General features: G+C 41.1%; 1 protein-coding gene across 2 annotated transcripts in view; it reads left to right on the top strand.

Annotated features, from left to right (window-relative positions):
• Positions 1–5,212: 5,212 nt before the first annotated feature.
• Positions 5,213–17,779, top strand: part of GTDC1 (glycosyltransferase like domain containing 1) — a 170,106-nt gene continuing 157,539 nt past the window's right edge. For both annotated transcript variants that reach the window (XM_066553885.1, XM_066553886.1), the window contains exons 1-2: positions 5,213–5,268; positions 14,592–14,709. The gene's annotated coding sequence lies outside the window, so the exon portion shown is untranslated. The remainder of the gene's footprint in view (positions 5,269–14,591; positions 14,710–17,779) is intronic.

Here is a 17,779-nt window from a genome sequence, read left to right as displayed (position 1 = left end):
TATTACCTATGCACTCAAATTCTGCTCACTGGTCAGTTTTAAGTAGTCTTCTGGTTAACATTTATTGCCTCTAACGAGCAATAATATGGACTAGAAAGTTGTGATGACAAGTAGCAACAACTGGCACTCTCTCAACAATTCCACAATAAGAAAAGAGGGAAGTAAGATAATATCAGCCAGCTTCCTTCTGAAGAGGTTTGGTTAAGTCAGAATTCTTCGTTTCAGAAAATTACAAAGCAAAACTACTTCAGACTACTATTCTACCTAGCATGGGAGGAAGATAGTAGATATTTTTAATGTTCCTAAAATAATCACATCCTATTGTACCCAGCTCTAGTAAAAGGTAGACTGAAGTAAAACATTGCATTTTTTTTGCCTGCTGAATTGTGAGAAATGTTCCAGGACCCTTTGCTTCAGTTCATAATAACAGAAATAATCAGATGTGTTTGAGGGACCTATCCTGTGTCCTGGCCATACTCTGAAACACAGGACTCAGGCAAGTCCAGGGCTTTGATTTGTCTTCAAAAATATTCACATCAACTACTGACATGAAGGTGACTCCAAGAAGGGTTTGTGACTGTGCTTGCAATACACTTGACAAGTTTGGAGTCTAAATTTTAATTATTTACTTGGTTATTAACCCATGCAGTTTCCTGTTTTCAATCTCTAAAAAGGAGGAGGTAGCACTTACATATCTTTGAGGATTAAGAGCTAATCTTGGAGGGGTTCCAGGCCAACAGCAATTTATACTATATTTTATAATAAAAACACTACTACAGCAATTTTGAATAGATAAAAGTACCATCAGGCCCTCCCAAGATTGGGATATATTGTTAAAATGCTTTTCTGGGGCAATAGTGTTATCATAGAATCATAGAATGGTTTCAGTTGAAAGGGACCTTAAAGACTATCTTCTTCCAATGTTCCTGCCATGGCCAAGGACACCTTCCACTAGACCAGGTTGCTCCAAGCCCCATCATCATGCAAATCTTATAAGTTATTAATTATTTATAAAAATTGAGTGTATTTAGCAAGCTTGAGTGAAAGCTGCTATAGCAGGCTAATTCATAAATCTATTTTGAGCCAAATTTCAGCAAAGCATTTGTAGTTTTTGTACATTCTTGGCTGATTAATTCTGAAAACTTGCATGTACACATATAATCTCCATTTTTGCATATGCTTATACCTATCTGCAAAGTACAAGTGGCATAAGCGCTGTAGAATTTGCATACATCCAAACAGAAGACTCAGTTCTGCAGGAGAACTTTTAGAATCATGACCCCTTCTAAGTTATACCAGCAAAATACAGAAAGCTCGCTGTCACTTATGATGTAGAGCAAAATGGAAGCAGAGGTGATGAAAGTGCTTGCTTGTGAATTAGAGAACAATACATTCCCTGCGAAGAAAATATTTCTGCTTTCTTTTTTTTTAAAATTTTCTTTCTTCTCTCACACTAACTGAATGTGGGTGGAAAACAGTAGAAAAAGAAAGGGTCATGTTTGCTCCTCAAAATTTGAAGACGGTGTTTTTTTCCTTTGCCACAGATGCTCCGTGCTCATCAGTTGCCGTGTACTTCTGAGAGAGAAAAGAGAGAGAGAAATTGCCAATAACATTGGTAACCTTAAGTGTAGGCATGCATAAAAATTTGCTGAAAATTGGGTTGTGGTACATGTTCTTATTTTAGATTTGCCCTTGTTAACGTCTTTTTAATAAACAGGTGCATACACTTCCCCAAGCTGTCACTGTTGTTTATCCAGTCTGCACACTTTATAAATCTACTAATGGAATAGACCCAATCATCTTAAGGATCTGTGCTTTAATAAGCTACAGTCTCAAAGTTTTCAGGCAAATACTTTCTGGCACTATAGTTCTGCTGGATGCAAGCTTCACAAGGTTTGCTTTTCAAGATTTAAAAAAAAAAAAAGTGACACAATTTCACTTCTAAGTTCAGCACAATGTAATAGAGAGTTTGGCACATGGTTGACATTAAGATTAGCAACAAAGTGGGCAGGATGGAGGGAAGACAAAATAAAAGGTGTAAGAAAGGTGGAGCATCTCCTGGAATGGAGAGAGCTGATTTGTTCAGCCTGGAGAAGAGAAGGCTCCAAGGAAACCTTACAGCCCCATCCAGTGCCTAAAGGAGCTCCAGGAGAGCTGGAGAGGGACTGGGGACAAGGGCCTGGAATGTCAGAACAAGGGGGAAGAGTTCTAAACTGAAAGAGGGTATGTTTAGATTGGATATTAGGAAGAAATTATTGCCTGTGAGGGTGGAGAGGCCCTAGCACAGGCTGGTCAGAGAAGCTGTGGCTGCCCCATTCCTAAAAGTGTTTAAGACTATGCCTGGATGGGGCTTGGAGCAACCTGGGACAGTGGAATGTTCCTGGCCATTACAGGAGGGGTTGGCACTGGATGTTTCCAACCCAAGCTATTCTACAATTCTGGATCTTTTTAAGGGAACCAAACACTTACTCTGCATTGCAGCTTTCAGTCTTAAGCAGCATAAACACCCTTTATTGGATCCATCCCCTGGTTCTTTGAGAACAAAGATACTCCAGCACCTCAATCATGTTTGTATCTTCTGCTGGACTCACTCCAGCAGCACCATGTACTGAGGATCTCCAGAATTTAGGGAAACAAAAGCAGCAAAATAAACTTTCATTGTCTCACTGAAGTTGCTTGGAACTGGATGATCTTTAAAGTCATTTCTGACCCAAACTGTTCCATGATTCTATGATATGTAAAGACAATATGTTGCTACATCAGAAGAGGAAAATTTCCAGCTATCATCACCTTGGTTTGCAGTCAAGTCTACAGCCTACATGTGAGAAGTCAAATAACCCCATACTTACATGCAGCTCCTAAAGGGCTCTTGTAACCTAGAACTCCACATGACTTGATGTGGCATGGGTTCCACAGTGCCTCATTAGGTGAGAAACCCTTGAGCAGCCTCCGTGCTGGTCTGAGTCGCAGTGATCCACAAGGAACTCCGCTCACAGACTTCACTGCCAGCATTATTCGTTCTGGGAAAAAGGCAAAAAAAGAAAAACATTTTACAGCAGAGAGCCTGAGTGCAGGACAGATCGAGTGATTTGCCACGAAAAAAGTTAGAGGGGCTCATTAGAGGCAAAGTTATTAGGCCAAGCAAACAGTTAATCCCTGTCACACAGAGGTAACAGAGTTGCCAGCCTTGAACTCTAAATTAAAGGCACTTTCTGAGCACCAGAGAAGTGACTCTTTTTTGCAGCTTCCTCAGTACCATCCATCTACCATAATGCTGTGGTGTTTTTCTTTCTTTAAATTCTGGGCTCCAACTAATTACTGGCAGGAAGTGCCTATTTTTATGCCATTAGTATGCAAATGAGTGAGAAGTAGAAAAATATTCTAAAGGAACTGTTACAATATCTGTCCACAGATTACTGGCCAATTAGAACATAGGATTAGGGCTGCAGGACCCCAAAAGAGTATGGCCAAAGACTTTCTGCTTGGGTGCCTCAAGTGTAGTTTCAATGGGAACTGTATATACATGGTCCTTTTCCTCAAAAAAAGGGAAAAAAAAAAGTTCAGGCCTAAATTGCCTGCTTACAAATGAGCACTTCTACACTTGGAAAATAAATGCCTTCACTTCCTTGCCTCAATTTTTCTATCCATAAATTGGGGATAAAACATCCTGTTTGTCTGCGTTCCAGCACATGCCAGGGGCAAATTATTCAGCTGGACTGGAGGCCTCCTCATCTGTCACCCTCTCTGAAAGACACAACCTTATAAAATTATTTATAATGGGCATGATAAATATTAAAGTATTTTCAAGCCTTACCACTTCTGCCTAGGTAAAACCTATGAAGAACTGTCTCCTTTGTGATGTTTTCACATTTCCACAGCTTTGCAGTGTCAGGAATTCAGAGGTGCAGGACAGTGGAAAGCTATTGGAAAACAACTTTAGCAAGATTTTTGAACCTAAGAACTTGTGAAACTAAACACTGCATTATCCTAAGGGTATTTCTCATGCAAATCAGCCTTCTCGTCACCCTTTCATAATCACTGACTAACCAGAGTAGGGAAAAAAACCATAATTCCTCAAGTTACTGGTGTTAGTGCTTCTCACAGCTGTACTCTTTGGAAATTCTGCTTTGTCACTCCATTAGGTGTAACTCATTTTGACTTTCTATTAAAAAAAGAAAAAAAAAGTTTCTGTCTACATACCAGAGATAACACCATGCTAAACTGAGCCAGTGTGACAAAACATTTCTCCTCTGAAATAGTTTTGCTGGGAAGGTTTTTTACTCAGCGTGGGCAAAAAGAGGGTTGATACACTTGCCTGTAACAATTACACCTGCAAAGGAGGCAACCAGGTTGATCAGAGAGATGGAGCACCTCTCCAGTGACACAGGGTAGAGAGAATTGGGATTGTCCAGCCTGGAAAAGAGAAGGCTTTGGGGTGGTTTCATTGTGACCTTCCACTGTCTCAAGGGAACTTACAGGAAAAATGGGACAAGACAACTTACAAGACCATGCTGTGACAGGATAAGGGAGAACAGGTTCAAACTCAGACAGGTTTTTATTAGATATAAGGAAAAATCTTTACTGGGAAGGTGGTGAGGCACTGGAACAAGTTGCCCAGGGAAGTTGTGTCTGCCCCATCCCTAGAAGCGTTCAAGGCCAGGCTGAATGGTACTTGGAGAAACCTCTCTAGTAGGTGTTCCTGGCCACGGCAGCAGGTTGGAAAGAGGAAGTCTTTAAGGACCCTTCCAACCCAAACCATTTTAGGAATCTATGATGAGTCTAAGATAACACCTGCTCAGCCTCTCCCAGGAGCTGCAACACCTGAGAAGGCTTGACTTACTGAAAGCACACACACCTCCTACTCACATCTAACTGGCAACAGCCCTGATTGTCACTCTTTTCAGCTGCTTCTCCCAGAAAACCATCTTCTTTCTAATTGTTTCTATTTAGCCCACCTGGTGCATAACTCCTTGTTATTTATTCCTCCCACCCCCTCCCCGCTCCCAAAACTCTTGCTAAGGGACTCGTCGCTTTCCTCGCGCGGTTCGCTTCCCGTTCCATCGCTTCTCCCTGCGCTCCTGCTGCCCGCGCCCCGCTCCGGCAGCCGGGCTCTCCCCGGCGGAGCCCGTCCCGCTGTCCCCGCGGGCAGGGAGGGTCCCCGGGCGGCGGGGCGGAAGGGGGGGCCGGCGCTGAGCTGAGGGAGGGGCCGGGACGCCGGCGCGTCGGTGCCGACGGTCTCCAGGAGGGAGTGAAGAGGAGGAGGAGGAGGTGAGCGCCCTCGGGGTGGGGTGAGAGCGGGGCCGCCCGCGCCAGCCGGGAGGGAGGGAAGGGGTCAGCGGGGCGGGCGCTCGGCTGCAGGACCGGCGACGGAGAGAGGACTCCGGGCGAGCCCCGCCGCGCTGGGCGGGGGGAGCCGAGAGGAACCGAGGGGAGCGGAGCAGCCGGCTCCGCCCGCCGCGGCTCCCGGCACCTGCGGCCCGCGGCTGGGCGGAGAGCCCGGCACCGCCGTGCCCTGAGCGCCGCGGGCGGGCAGGGGCTGCTCCCCGGAGCCGCGGGGCCGCCTCCCGCCGCTCTAACATGGCTGCCGGCGGGACCGGGAGCGCGGGCAGCGGCCGCGGCTGCCCCGGCCCCTTCCCGGGGCGGGCGGGCCCTCGGCGGGCGGGCAGCGCGGCCTGGCCCGGCCTGGGCCCGCGGGGCCCCGCGCCGCAGCCGCCGCCGGGCCCGGGCGGTCGCAGTGCCCGTGGGGAGGCTGCTCTGTACAGACACTCTTCTTCTTTTGCCCTTTTGTTTTGGCACGCAAGGTGTGCAGGGCAGAGGCTGCTTTTTGTGAGCAGATAAAGGGAGCGGCAGAATCTGAACCCGGTTTGGTTCCAAGTAGCAAAATTAAAATATTTATATGTATGAGCAGTTCTGCTGGTGAAGCTATCCGGAGAAATTGCACCCTTAGCTTTGGCATTCCATCAAGCTTTTTAGAAGGAGGAAAACAGAGACATTAAAAACACTTACTTGTACAAAACGTGTGGACTTTAGGAAATCGGCTTTATTATTATAAGCTAAGTATGCCCTGGAACAGAACACTTTGCAGCAGAGGAGCTGCTTAAATATACTTTGTAAACACATCCCAACTTTAGGAAAGTGTGTCTGGGATGAATGGGACTTGGCAGGGCTGCACAAATCTTTTAACACATGACTGGAGTAGCAGACTGGAGGAGAGAAACCTTTAAAGGTGCAAAAGGATGTACTGTGTTTTTTTAAGGAATATGGGAAATAGTTTGAGGCTTAATTTATTGTTCAGAGTTGAGCCTAATAGTCAGGTAAAGTCAAATAGCAGATTTCAGTGTGGGTTATAACAATGGCTTGGCATAATTCAATAGAACTATTTTATTGGATTCTATTAACCTGGTTAACCTTAAATCCAAACCATGACAGGGTTTTTATGTAAAGAGCCTCTATACGAAGTACAATATTGAATTTTAATTGAGGCTTTTAAGGCCTCATATCGAGTGTATTCTTGCCTCGTCTTTTTTCCCCTTTCTTGCAAGTCCAGGTGTACTAAAGTCAGTTTAAATACTGTGAGTCCAGGTTGCATAAAGGGGAGATAGGATTTAAAATCAGTCCTGGTTTTTTTGAGTTTGTGTATATATAAGAAAGTGAAAGTTATTCTCAATATAGTGTAAACACCTTGGTGTTTACAACTGTAGCAATACACGAGTATGTTTTGTAATTGACTTGTTTACAAACTTTCTGTTTAATTTCCCCCTTTAATGAATGATAGGGACAACCCGGCACAAAAACTCTGCTCAGCTCAGGGTGTTGGTATTTTACAAACAGAGCACCAAATTCCTCCCTCAGCTGATGAAATGCAGTTTTGATTTCTGGTACATCTGAATTTGAGTCTCCTGGGATGTGCCATGAGTTAAACACTTGTGAATTAACCCTTGTAGACTCCTCACATTAGGATCAATATCAACTGCAACAGGTGCTGTTGCAAAAGTGGTGCCCGTAGCTTTCCAAGTGCCTGTGTTACAGCTGAAACCTGTCACTTTTGCTGCTAAGTCACTCAGGCTCTAGTGTAAAAATTATACAACTTCCTTAATTTTGTTTTAAAACCAGAGATATAGACATATTTTAAAGACCTGGCTGGCTGGAGGCCCATTTTAGAGTGGCCGGTAAAAGCAATAAACTATCCTCAAACATTTCTGCTCAATAAAATTTGAGAATATGAAAACAAAAAGTTCCTGGTTTAGCTTTTTATACATGTTTTCTGCACTCTGTGACTGCAGAGTGCTTTGAGCCCATAGCTCAGAGCTACATGCCTTGAGCTTTTTAGGCCTCTGTCCCAATTTACAGCACTGAATTTGTTGCTTTCTGTTTTGATCAAAGCAGTGAAGTTTTGTGGTCTCTGACCAATGTCCTGCGCTGGTGGAAGTGTCTAAGCAGATGATTTTATCATCAGAACAGCACATGTTTAGTGTACTTTCCTTCACTCAGGGCTCCTGGAATCGGCTCCTTGTGCAAAACCTGAATGGTTGTTGGAAGCTGTGATAAAACCAAGCACTTCCTGACATAGAGAGGGCAAGTAGTTCTGGCACCATGTGCTGTATTTCAATTCTTACTGTCTGTAAGCTGGAATATAACTACAGAAAAGAACTGAAATACTTATGCATCCTCATTGTTTGTCTTCACAAGATCAGAATATGTTTATGCAAAACAATCCTATATAGTCCAGCTTGGGAGAGCCATGGGGGTAAGGCATTTCTCCTGCAACTGTTGAGCAAATACTTAATGTGGAATACTGTCTTGCATTAGTTGTTCCAATTGTCTTGTGCATAGACTTGAGATGTTACCTGGTTAAATAAAAGTGGTAACTGCTGTTTCTGTAAAAGTTGAATTCACAAAAGTAACATACACAGTCCTGTATGAAGAGAATTGTGTTCTGTTGTAGGGAAATAAACTGAAAATTTCTAGTGGTATGAGAGTTATTCTTGGTTACGGTAGTGGTAAGTGTTCAAGGCTAGGCTGGATAGGGCTTGGAGCAACCTGGTCTAGTAGATGATGTCCCTGCCCATGGCAGGGAGTTGGAATAAAATGATCTTTAAGTTTTCTTCCAACCTGAACTGTTTAATGATTCTATTTTATGATACTGGTATAAAGAACAGCATCTTAATGTTGATTGTTCCACTGCTTGAGACATGAGCTGTTGTGCAGTGGGAGTACTAACAAAACCAAAGCAAATGGCTTGCTGACTTGAGCACAGTGAGTCTCTCATTGTTTGGAATTAGTTGTGTAATGTAGTATTATTTTTAATTTAAAAAAAAATTGCAGAAGTGAAGAGTAAACTCTAAATATAAACTCAAGGCTATTAGGAACTCATGCAGCAGGCATTTCAGAAAATAAAAAAAGCTGGCTACCATTTTTTTTTTCCCCATTTGTATGTGAGAAATGTTCTCTACCAAGTTTGTAAAGCAGGAAAATCACTTTAATCTTTGGTGGCAGAATTGCTAACAGGGGGCTGTGGAGAGCCAGCCTTGGGCTGCCCCCAGCCATCGGTAAGCGGAGCAGTTATCGGTGGGGAAGCGAGGCCTGAGTGCTGCAAGGACACAGAACGCGGTGTGAATTTCACTTCTCCATGGATTTATATCAATGGATGTCTTGAACGTGCACCTTAGCTGGCCATATTGCTGCATGTCAGATGTGAAAGTAAAAATAAACGTGTGAAGTGCCAGGCAGAGTAGGAAATGTAAATCTGAAAACCATGACTCCATTCCATTATCCTAAATCCTGGACCCCATCTATAGGAATTCATGGGAGCATATATATGTTTTATTTTTGATCGGCAGTATTTCCTGTAGGCAAGAAATCAAAGATCTTTTCAAGTTATAAATGACAATAAGTAGGGAAGCCAGTATTTCAGATTGCTGGTATTTTGTGTATGAGTAGCTCTTTGATGTCCAAATGAGAACTGGAGGAATGTCTAAAATTAACAGTGAAGTATGTAACACTAATGATGAAATGCAGAAGTTGGAGGAAAACAGGCAAGGCCAGGCACTAAGAGTGGTTTGTATTTTTTCCCCTGATTAATTATTTTTTTAGGGTCAAAGCAAAGAACACAAACAGTTGTGATACATAAATCCCAAAGTAGATCTTGGATAAGCAACTTGGATTTGAATATTTGTGTGTATAAGTTTGCATATAATCAAATGTTCAAAATATATTACATATGTAATTTGCTGAGTTGTTGTGAAAAAATGTTAGGGTGACCCAAAAAAGGGGAATTTAATTAGTTTTGCATCTGAAAACATCTGTATGTATTGTGGCTTTACAGCAGTGTACCAGTGTGGCTTCACATGCTGTTTTCCAAGATTATTTTTGGGCAGTCATTGCCTGTTTGTGCAGCAGGTTGTCTGTGTTACTGATGCTCAGTGGTACAAGTATGGAACTGCCCTAAATACCATGGGAATGTTTTTTCTCCTTTGAGGTGCAACAGTGGTTCTTAAGAAGGTCACTTTGGCCATGCCTCTGGCAACTGAAAATGTGTAGTGGTCATGGTCTTGATGGATAAAACACCATCCAGAGTGCAAGATTTCTTTTGCAGTCATTTTTAGAAGCTGTCATTGAGATAAAAACACACCCTTTGAGTTCACACCTAAGTAATTGGATGCAGATTTAATATGATGCAGTGTTTTATTCCTTCTTGGGATGGGATCCATGTCCCATGTTGGGCATGACTCACCCTGGCAGGATTCAGCAGTCAAGTGTGTTGGAATGAAGGCCGGAGACCTTGCTGTTGCCATGCCCTATTTTCCTCAAGAACTGAGAATCTTGGTTAATCCTCCTAAAGCTTAATAAAATACACATATTAGAAACAGACCTGTTGTAAACCCATTGTATGGAAGAACTTGCAGGGTATCACAAACCTTTGTGTGTACATGCAAAAGGAAATAGTTGGGAATGCTTGAAACTCGGAATGGATGATTAGCCAGAGCAGTGGTGGTGTGGCTTAGCTCTATTTCTAGACCACCTCTTAGAGAAATATCCTACTTTTTTCTGTTCTTTCCATCAGTTTTCGGGTAAGAAAAGAAAGCTAACCTCAGTGTTGTCTGTTAATAACCTTATTGTGGAATATGTGACTATATAAATCTTGATTCTGTTTTATTGATGTTTATTTACCAGGTGACACCTTTGTAAATAAAATAGAAATAAAGTCTCTGTTGCATTATGAAAATAAAGTGTTTTTATAAGTGTCTTGCCTAGTGTATATAATTAAACAAGTGATTTCTCAGAAGCACTGTAATTCCCATCATTTTAAAACAAAAATCTTAATTGAAGTACAGCTCCTCGTTTCATCTGAATTGTATTTCCTATGTATATTTCTGTTTTAATATTTACTTTGCATACAAATATGCCCAAAACCAAAAATTCAACAAGTAGTTGAACATATTGCATCTTTTATATTCTGGTTCTTTTCAAGGTTTACACAAGGAATATGCTGTGAGATGACTTTGCTATATAAGAAATCCATCAAGATCCTGTGAAATTCTGTGTTTTATGATTTCCCAGTTGAAAGTTTTCCCTGGCTGACTGCGGTTATAATACAGCAAATTTCTGAGTGCAGCTTTTTGTTTGGTCTGAGTTAAAGTTCTCCAAATAAACAATAACATCAGCTTGTTGACTTTACAGAATAATTTCTTGTCCTGATCTTGCTTTAAGAAAATTTTAATGAGAAATATGCTCTTGTTGTTGTTAAGTCAGTTTTCTTCTTGTTGTGATTTAAATGTAAAGGCAAGATTTATGGAAATGACTGCAGGGTGGTGCTGGCCTAATTAGTCATTATTTTGGGCAAGGCATAAAAAATTGGTTGTTCTTGTGCCTAAAACTAATAGTGTATTTTGTATTTAATCTGTAGGTCTTTTGTAAAACAAATGGTTGTGCTAAAAACTGCAAAATACACACATTTAAAGTTTGTATGCTATTATTTTGCATACTGTTTTGGCATGTGACTTAAATTTTTCATTGGTAGTTAAATTTACTATTATGTATATTTGAAATATATATGTATCCCTTAAAAGCTAGGAATAATAGCAGCTGAGCTGGAATTTGCAGTAGAAATTTTGGAATTGAGTATGGCTTTTCTACTAGTGTCTATTCAAGGATTAAACACAAAGCACTGCAGTGCTTTCTAAGAGTACTAATACCTATTACAAGTTTTTTTTTTTTTTGCGAGGAGTTTTAGGATTATCCTTGTGATATGTTCACCATTGGGCTGAGGGGTGTCTTTCAGGGCTTTCTTTTTGTGGGCCTTGTTGAGATGAATTCCCAGTAATTGGTATTTCACCCAGAAGCGACCCAGGTGACTTAGGAATTCTAGCACCTTCAGCATGTGGAATGTCTGTCCTAATCAGGCTTAAGAGAGGGGGGGCATTAGCCCAGTAATGATTGAAACCTGCCTTCTAAAGGAAAATATTCAGCAAGGCATGTGACACGAATGCTGCTCTGTGCCTTTGCCCTCTCCTTGTCCAGCCACAGCTCTTGCACATCCTTAGTGGAAAGGGGATGTGGCTGAAGCACAAAGCTGCTCTGCTCCTCTCCATGAATGCATTTTGTGATTAAACTTTGAAAAGTCACAGCTTCCAACACGCCACTGCAGTTTCATGGTAGTTGTGACATTATTTTACTATTCACGCTGTGAATTTCATTCTATAGTAAAATGAATATTATATTGGCCTTTTAAGTTGGTTGTCAGTGGAGAATAAGGAAGCTACACTTAGAGCATCTGTATGCAATCTTGGCGACAAGTAGGACCCTCTGGAAAGCTGTTACTGTTGGGGCAGAACTAATCATTCCATGTGAAATTATATAAAGAGAATTAGCTCTGACTCTACCTCATTTCCTTTCATACCGCTGTGAAAATAAGCTTAGGAGCTTCAAACCTTCCCTCTTTATTTCTCTAAGTACTTTGTTAAATACTTCTTTTTATTAAGACTTATTTATTGGAGGTGCTAGAAAAGAAAATATAACTGTCTGTATTTTTAGGTACTAATGGGTTGTGCATCCTTGCCCAGCTTGGCAGTTTTGTGATTTCCTTCCCAGGACTGGATTCCTGGGATCAGTTGCCGTTGCCTTCTCTGTACTTTGACTTTATTTCCCTGGCGGATCATTCCGAGTACTCCGCATTTAAGGTAGCATGCTTCATGTGAGAGAAAATTGTCAATCACAGCCTGCCTGGGCTATTTAGAAAAGAGAGATATCACAAGCCTGCTTGGAGCTCTAAGGAGCAGTCAGGTCACCTGCTGAGTTGCCTGGCGGGAGCCTAAACTTATGCAGCCTTTAAGTTTAGGAAAGAAAACGGGGATCTTGGGAGGTCATCACTCTGTGCTGAGGCCCTGTGCTGGATGTGTGAGTGTGTAGTTCAGTGTCAAGCCAGAGAGAGATGTATGGGCCATTCCTGACATGTTCTTCTTACCAGGTCTTAAAAACAATCAGTGGAGATTTGCGTAACCCCTCCATAACCTGATCCCTTGTTTAACTATCCCTAGAGGTAGCGTATTTCCTCTGATACTATTCTATTCTTTTCTGAACCTGTTAAGCTTTTTTTTTCTTTTTATCTGCAGTGGATATTGCAGTAGTGCAATAGGGCATGATTCTTGTAGCTGCTGTTAATGTATTTTAAAGCTTGTCTCCTCTTTTCTTTACCTTTTTTTTGTACTCACTGTTTAACTCTCCCAGATTGTTTAGGTTTTCTTTTGAGCTTGTTTCATACATCTGTATTGAAACCTGAGTGTAATGTACAACCTTAGGATCTGTGATGAACAGGATAAGTCTTACTATCTTTTTCATATGATGCTCCTATCATTATTATAAACTGGAATTATTTTTCAATTTTGGTGTTCACTATTAAAACCGCAGTTTCAGTTTTGCTGTTAATCCCTTAGTCCCACTTTTCTCAATTCTAGCTCTGTTTCCCAGAATGCTTGTAGCATTTCTCAGGTAACTACCAAATTTTGCAACTACGTTGTCCATCAAGTAATAAATGAAAACATTAAATAATCCTCCACTGAAATGCAGGATTATTTATAAAATGCCAAGAGGAAGCTTATTATATTCAGAGTCCTGCAATCTGTACTTTGTTGCAGTCACAGCCTTTGGAGCTGGAGCACAGAAGGATTGTGTTGTGCTCTGATTCCCTCGTTGTCTTTGGAGCCATTGCTGGTCTTGGTTCTTTCTGTCTGTGTCTGTCTTTCATTGAACAATCTGAAATGGGACGAATCAAATCTGACATCTTGGAGCTATCGGTGTGTAGAGAGGGGATTTTTAATAAGTTGAAAAAAGCTTGAGGAATGCTTACATGGATCTGCACCCATGGGTGACTCAGTTTCTCTGAGTGGTGTGTAAAACTCATCGTTAATTATACTTCAGTGTTGGACCCACAGATGGTCATTCGTCATGGCTGCTAGATGAACACCTAAAAAAACCCCAAAAAACTTTGATCAATCAGATCTCAAGATTTGAGTGTTATTTTGTGAAATATATAGTCAAGGGAGAAGGGGAAGAAGCACTCTCTGCTTCAAAACCTTTTCTTCCTTGCTACTTGCTTGGAATATAATCTGCAGATGTTTTTCTTTTATGTTGGTATTTTACTACACCTGATGTGATCAGAAACACTTTTTTATCCTCTGCCCTGGCATTTCCAAAACCAAAGCAACTAAGAGATGCTGACAGAGTTGGGAAGACACAAGGACTGTGGCTTAGAGTTAAGGCAGATGTGATTGCAACATCTGTGCCTAGGAAAGCTTCAGTCTGATCTGCCTTCTGTCTTCAGGATTTCTGGGATTCCAGGAGCAGAAGTGGTGCAGATAAGACATGTCCTCTGAGGCTTTGAAAGGCTTCTGCTCAGATTGTAAAGCTCTTCCTTATTAGGCCCACAGGAAACACATCTCCTCTAGCGCAGCCAAATTGGTATCATTGTTAAATACTTCTCCTCGGGCTCTCCAGTGGTAACTCTGCTCCGTGGTGGGGTTATTTGGGATGAAGAGCCTCTGTGGCTGCCTCTGTGTATTGACTAGCTGAGTATATTACTGGCATGTAACTGTGTGTGGTAATTTCTGACTTGGAAGCTGTGATGCGATCCAAAGAACAGTTTATGGAGGGTTTTCCACCTTTTTCCTTAAATTGGACTCTGTAGGCCTAAAATTTGGGATTTCTAACTTGAAATCTCCATCAGAACACAAGCTAGTAACTAGGAAGAAAAACCCCAAAGCCTTGGCATCAGACAAATGAAAATTCATTTTCTTTAATGACTCTCCCCTTTGCCAACTGTGTTCTTGGAAAATGGATCTTTGCATTTGGTTTGTTTTCAGTGCAACAACTGTGTTGGTTTCTGGGTGGCATAAAATTGTGCATATTCCTCTCTGGGTTGTGAAGGAAGCCCTGCCCTTTCCCTCATCTCTGAGCAGCAGTCATGGGGCTATTTCCTGACATTGGGACTGTTCTTATATTGGGGCTCCCCACCCGCTGTGCCTCTCCTCTCTTGCTGTGTCCTGCTCTGAAGGCTGTGCCAGGTGAGATGTGCTTGCTGTTCTTTCTCCTTTCAGGTGAGCTCCTCTGGCCTGATGTGCAGCTGGTGGGAAGAGAAAAGCTGAAGGCCTTCCCCTGTTCCATCTGTACCTTTGAAAGGATTTCACGGAACGCCATGCATGGCAGGCAAAGCAGGTATGACCTGTGGGAGTTCAACAGCAAACATTTCAGAAAAGCAAAGATTCACTGCCCTAAGTTCACCAATCTGTCCTGCAGGAGAAACAGTGAGCAAGTCATTAAAAAAGTAACTAGATGAAACATTAAGACAATATCCATATGACCAAAGCAGGTAGTTTGCATGATTTCTTTCATGCATAATTTTTATGTTTTTGTCATCATAACAATACATGACAAATGAATATGCTTTTCTCTCAGTGATGTTTAAAATTTGATTGCCTGAATATTGATTAATTATTGATTAATGTTCTTGGAAATATTTGAAGAGTTTTGTACTTCACTGGATTGCACATAAAGTAATTTTGGTAGTTGAACAGTATATTTCACTGCAGACGATCCTAAAATAAGTTCTTAATAGTCTGGTTGTATTAATATTAATTTTTAGAGTTTACATTGTTAGATGTTAGTTATTAAATTCTGTTCAAGATGCAAACTCTGTACTGTTTTGTAGCATTAATTATGCAAGTTTGAAATTCTCAGTTTCATTTTAAGGTAGGGCTTTTTATTTGTATGTAGCCGTTGAAATAAATTACCAGTATGAGAAAACATTCTCCTAATAAACGAGGGATGCCTGGAGTTGGCTGCTAACTGAGACAATTTAATTCATCCATCATCAGGGATGATGTTTCTTAGCAACACAAAGTATTTTCACCCGGGGCGCTTTCACAAACTTTCACATTTTTCTTCAAATACAGCCTTGGTAGTGTTTTATATGACCTGAAGTTCGTCCATCTGTCCTGAAGCTCCCAATACTTTGCCATTCTCTCCAGTGATCAAATGATCCGATATATGGGTTTTTTTTTTCAGCTTAATAATACACAAGTTGACTAGAGAATCATTTCGTGTGTCAGATTTTCCAAAGGGTTCTGGGAAATTATTTGTTGCTCTGTATAGCAAAGCTAAAAGTTATTGAAAATGTGTTACAGTTTCATAATAAAACAGATCTGAAAATTACTGGCTGGAGAACCAACTAAATGCTTTCTGATAGCCATAGCCTCAAGGGGGATTCTTGGATCATTTGTAATAAAGGGATATCTTTGATATCTTTTGGTGAATTGACTAGTATTCTGTTTAGATCATTATTTATGGAAAAAAACTGGCTTGGTACGCAAAGTTACGTTATCAAATTGTTTGGGTGTAAGAATTGCCTTAATGCATTGCCAGAGTTTTCCATGTTTATTCTTTTTGTGTGCTGCATAAAATCAGAAGAAGCTGTTGATCCATTAAGACTACCTTTACTTCTTGCTTTCCATTTTTACAACATGTGTGGGGATGATTTGATCAGTGTAATTACCACCTGGGGAGACTTGGCTTGCTCAAGAAACCCCTTCAGGTATGTAACAGGTGTTGTTCAGTATGGAGAGCACACATCTTCCAAGTGCAATGTGTTATTTTGCTTTGAGAAATAATATGTCTTGATTTTTTGGTAAACTGCTCAGCAAACTTCTGTTATGTGAAGAAGTGACTAAGCCTTTGCTTCTGTCTTTTCCTCTTGCTTTGAGAGGAAAAGTTTTAGTGATTCTTCTATGTCAGCAGTGCATAGTGACAAGTGTTTGTTAAATGTTGTGATGAGGTAATTATTATTCAGCCTATTTCACAAAGAAGGTGTACAGAAACCCTTTTAAATTGTGGGAAAAGAAATTACAGAAACACTGGTTTGATTCTTCCTCGTAGGTAGAAAAATGCTGTGTTGTAGCTCATGTCATCTTAGCTTTAATTTGCTGAGTTTTCATGTAAGCTTTCTACAAAGAATTTTCCCAAAGTCTTTGTATACATGTGCAAAAAAATTAATTGTATGTCCATTTAATTGTATGTCCAAGTTGGGACGTATTGTTTGAGATGATCTTATTGCAGTGTAGGTGTTTCATGCCCTGGTGTTACTGTCCAGCATCTTGCAAGCTCTCTGGGTGCTCCCTGAAGTCCTTTGAAGAATCACCTAAGTTGGAAGCTTTTTGTGTTATCCCACAGAAAATGGTATCTGATAAAAAAGGGGGAGAAAATCTTTTGCTAGCCAAGCTTTTAAGTCTCAAGTCTTTGAAAACAGCAGCAGTTGTCTCTGATGCTGCCTTACCTGTAAGTTGGAACTGTGGCACCTTGCAGAAAGGTTAGGGCTCTGTTTGCTCCTGCAAGGCTTTGTTACATGTTGTGGCAGACTGTCTACATTTCTACCTCTGCTTTACCATCCTGGGATCATTTGGGAAGTTCCAGAATCAGTTGTGGGCTCTCCTTGCCCTCTGAGGTTGTGTTAAAAAATTCCTGGTAGTCTTGGTGGCTCCTGGAGGCACCTGCAGTGTCTGATGTCAGGGATGTTTCCTGCAGGCTGGTGTTTGCCCTGCAATAAATAACGTAGTCACGTTGTGGACCTGTATTTGCATCTTGGTGCAGTCAGTAAAGACTGACACGAAGGCTGGTAATTCATCTTTCAGAAAGTCAAATTTAGAAGATTAGGTATTGAAATTGCTCCATAGTTGAGAGTTCATTTTTCCAACTGTAGACCCAGAGTCTTGATTTACAAAACTAACAAGGGCTGCCACAGGCAGGTGGGCACCACTTGTTTTGTGTGAAACCAAGCTTCCCAAATACTCTCCAGAAATTAAGAACAGTTTTACTTTGAATAAAGGTTTGTTTGGGGTAGAGAAGTAAAGATTTTCATGGGATTCACAAGCAAAATACAGCTGTCTGCTGTGAAGTACTGGAAGGCAGTGCTGGTGATGTGTCAGTTTAGGGTGGAGAAGAAAGGGCTTCCTTTTCCTTGGGAACATTTTTTATGTAACAGAATGTTTACTCAGGATAGGTAAATGGTAGCAAAATGTCACTTGAGTGCTGTGCTAAAGGCAAATTAATTACTAAATGTTCCTTTTAAACCATAGCCTCTCTTGCCTTAGTGAAGCAGACACTGGGTCCTTCTCTTATCCATATTCTTTCTTATTCCACATTCTTTCTCTTATCCTTATTCTTTCTTATGGATTTTCTAAGTATTCTATGCAGTTTCCTATGGTTAGCTGTAAGGACATGAGGAATTGATAAA

The sequence above is a fragment of the Molothrus aeneus genome, chromosome 7 (genome assembly GCF_037042795.1).
Source record: "Molothrus aeneus isolate 106 chromosome 7, BPBGC_Maene_1.0, whole genome shotgun sequence".
In the NCBI taxonomy this organism is placed as follows: Eukaryota; Metazoa; Chordata; class Aves; order Passeriformes; family Icteridae; genus Molothrus; species Molothrus aeneus.
This window is presented reverse-complemented; position numbering and strand designations above follow the sequence as displayed.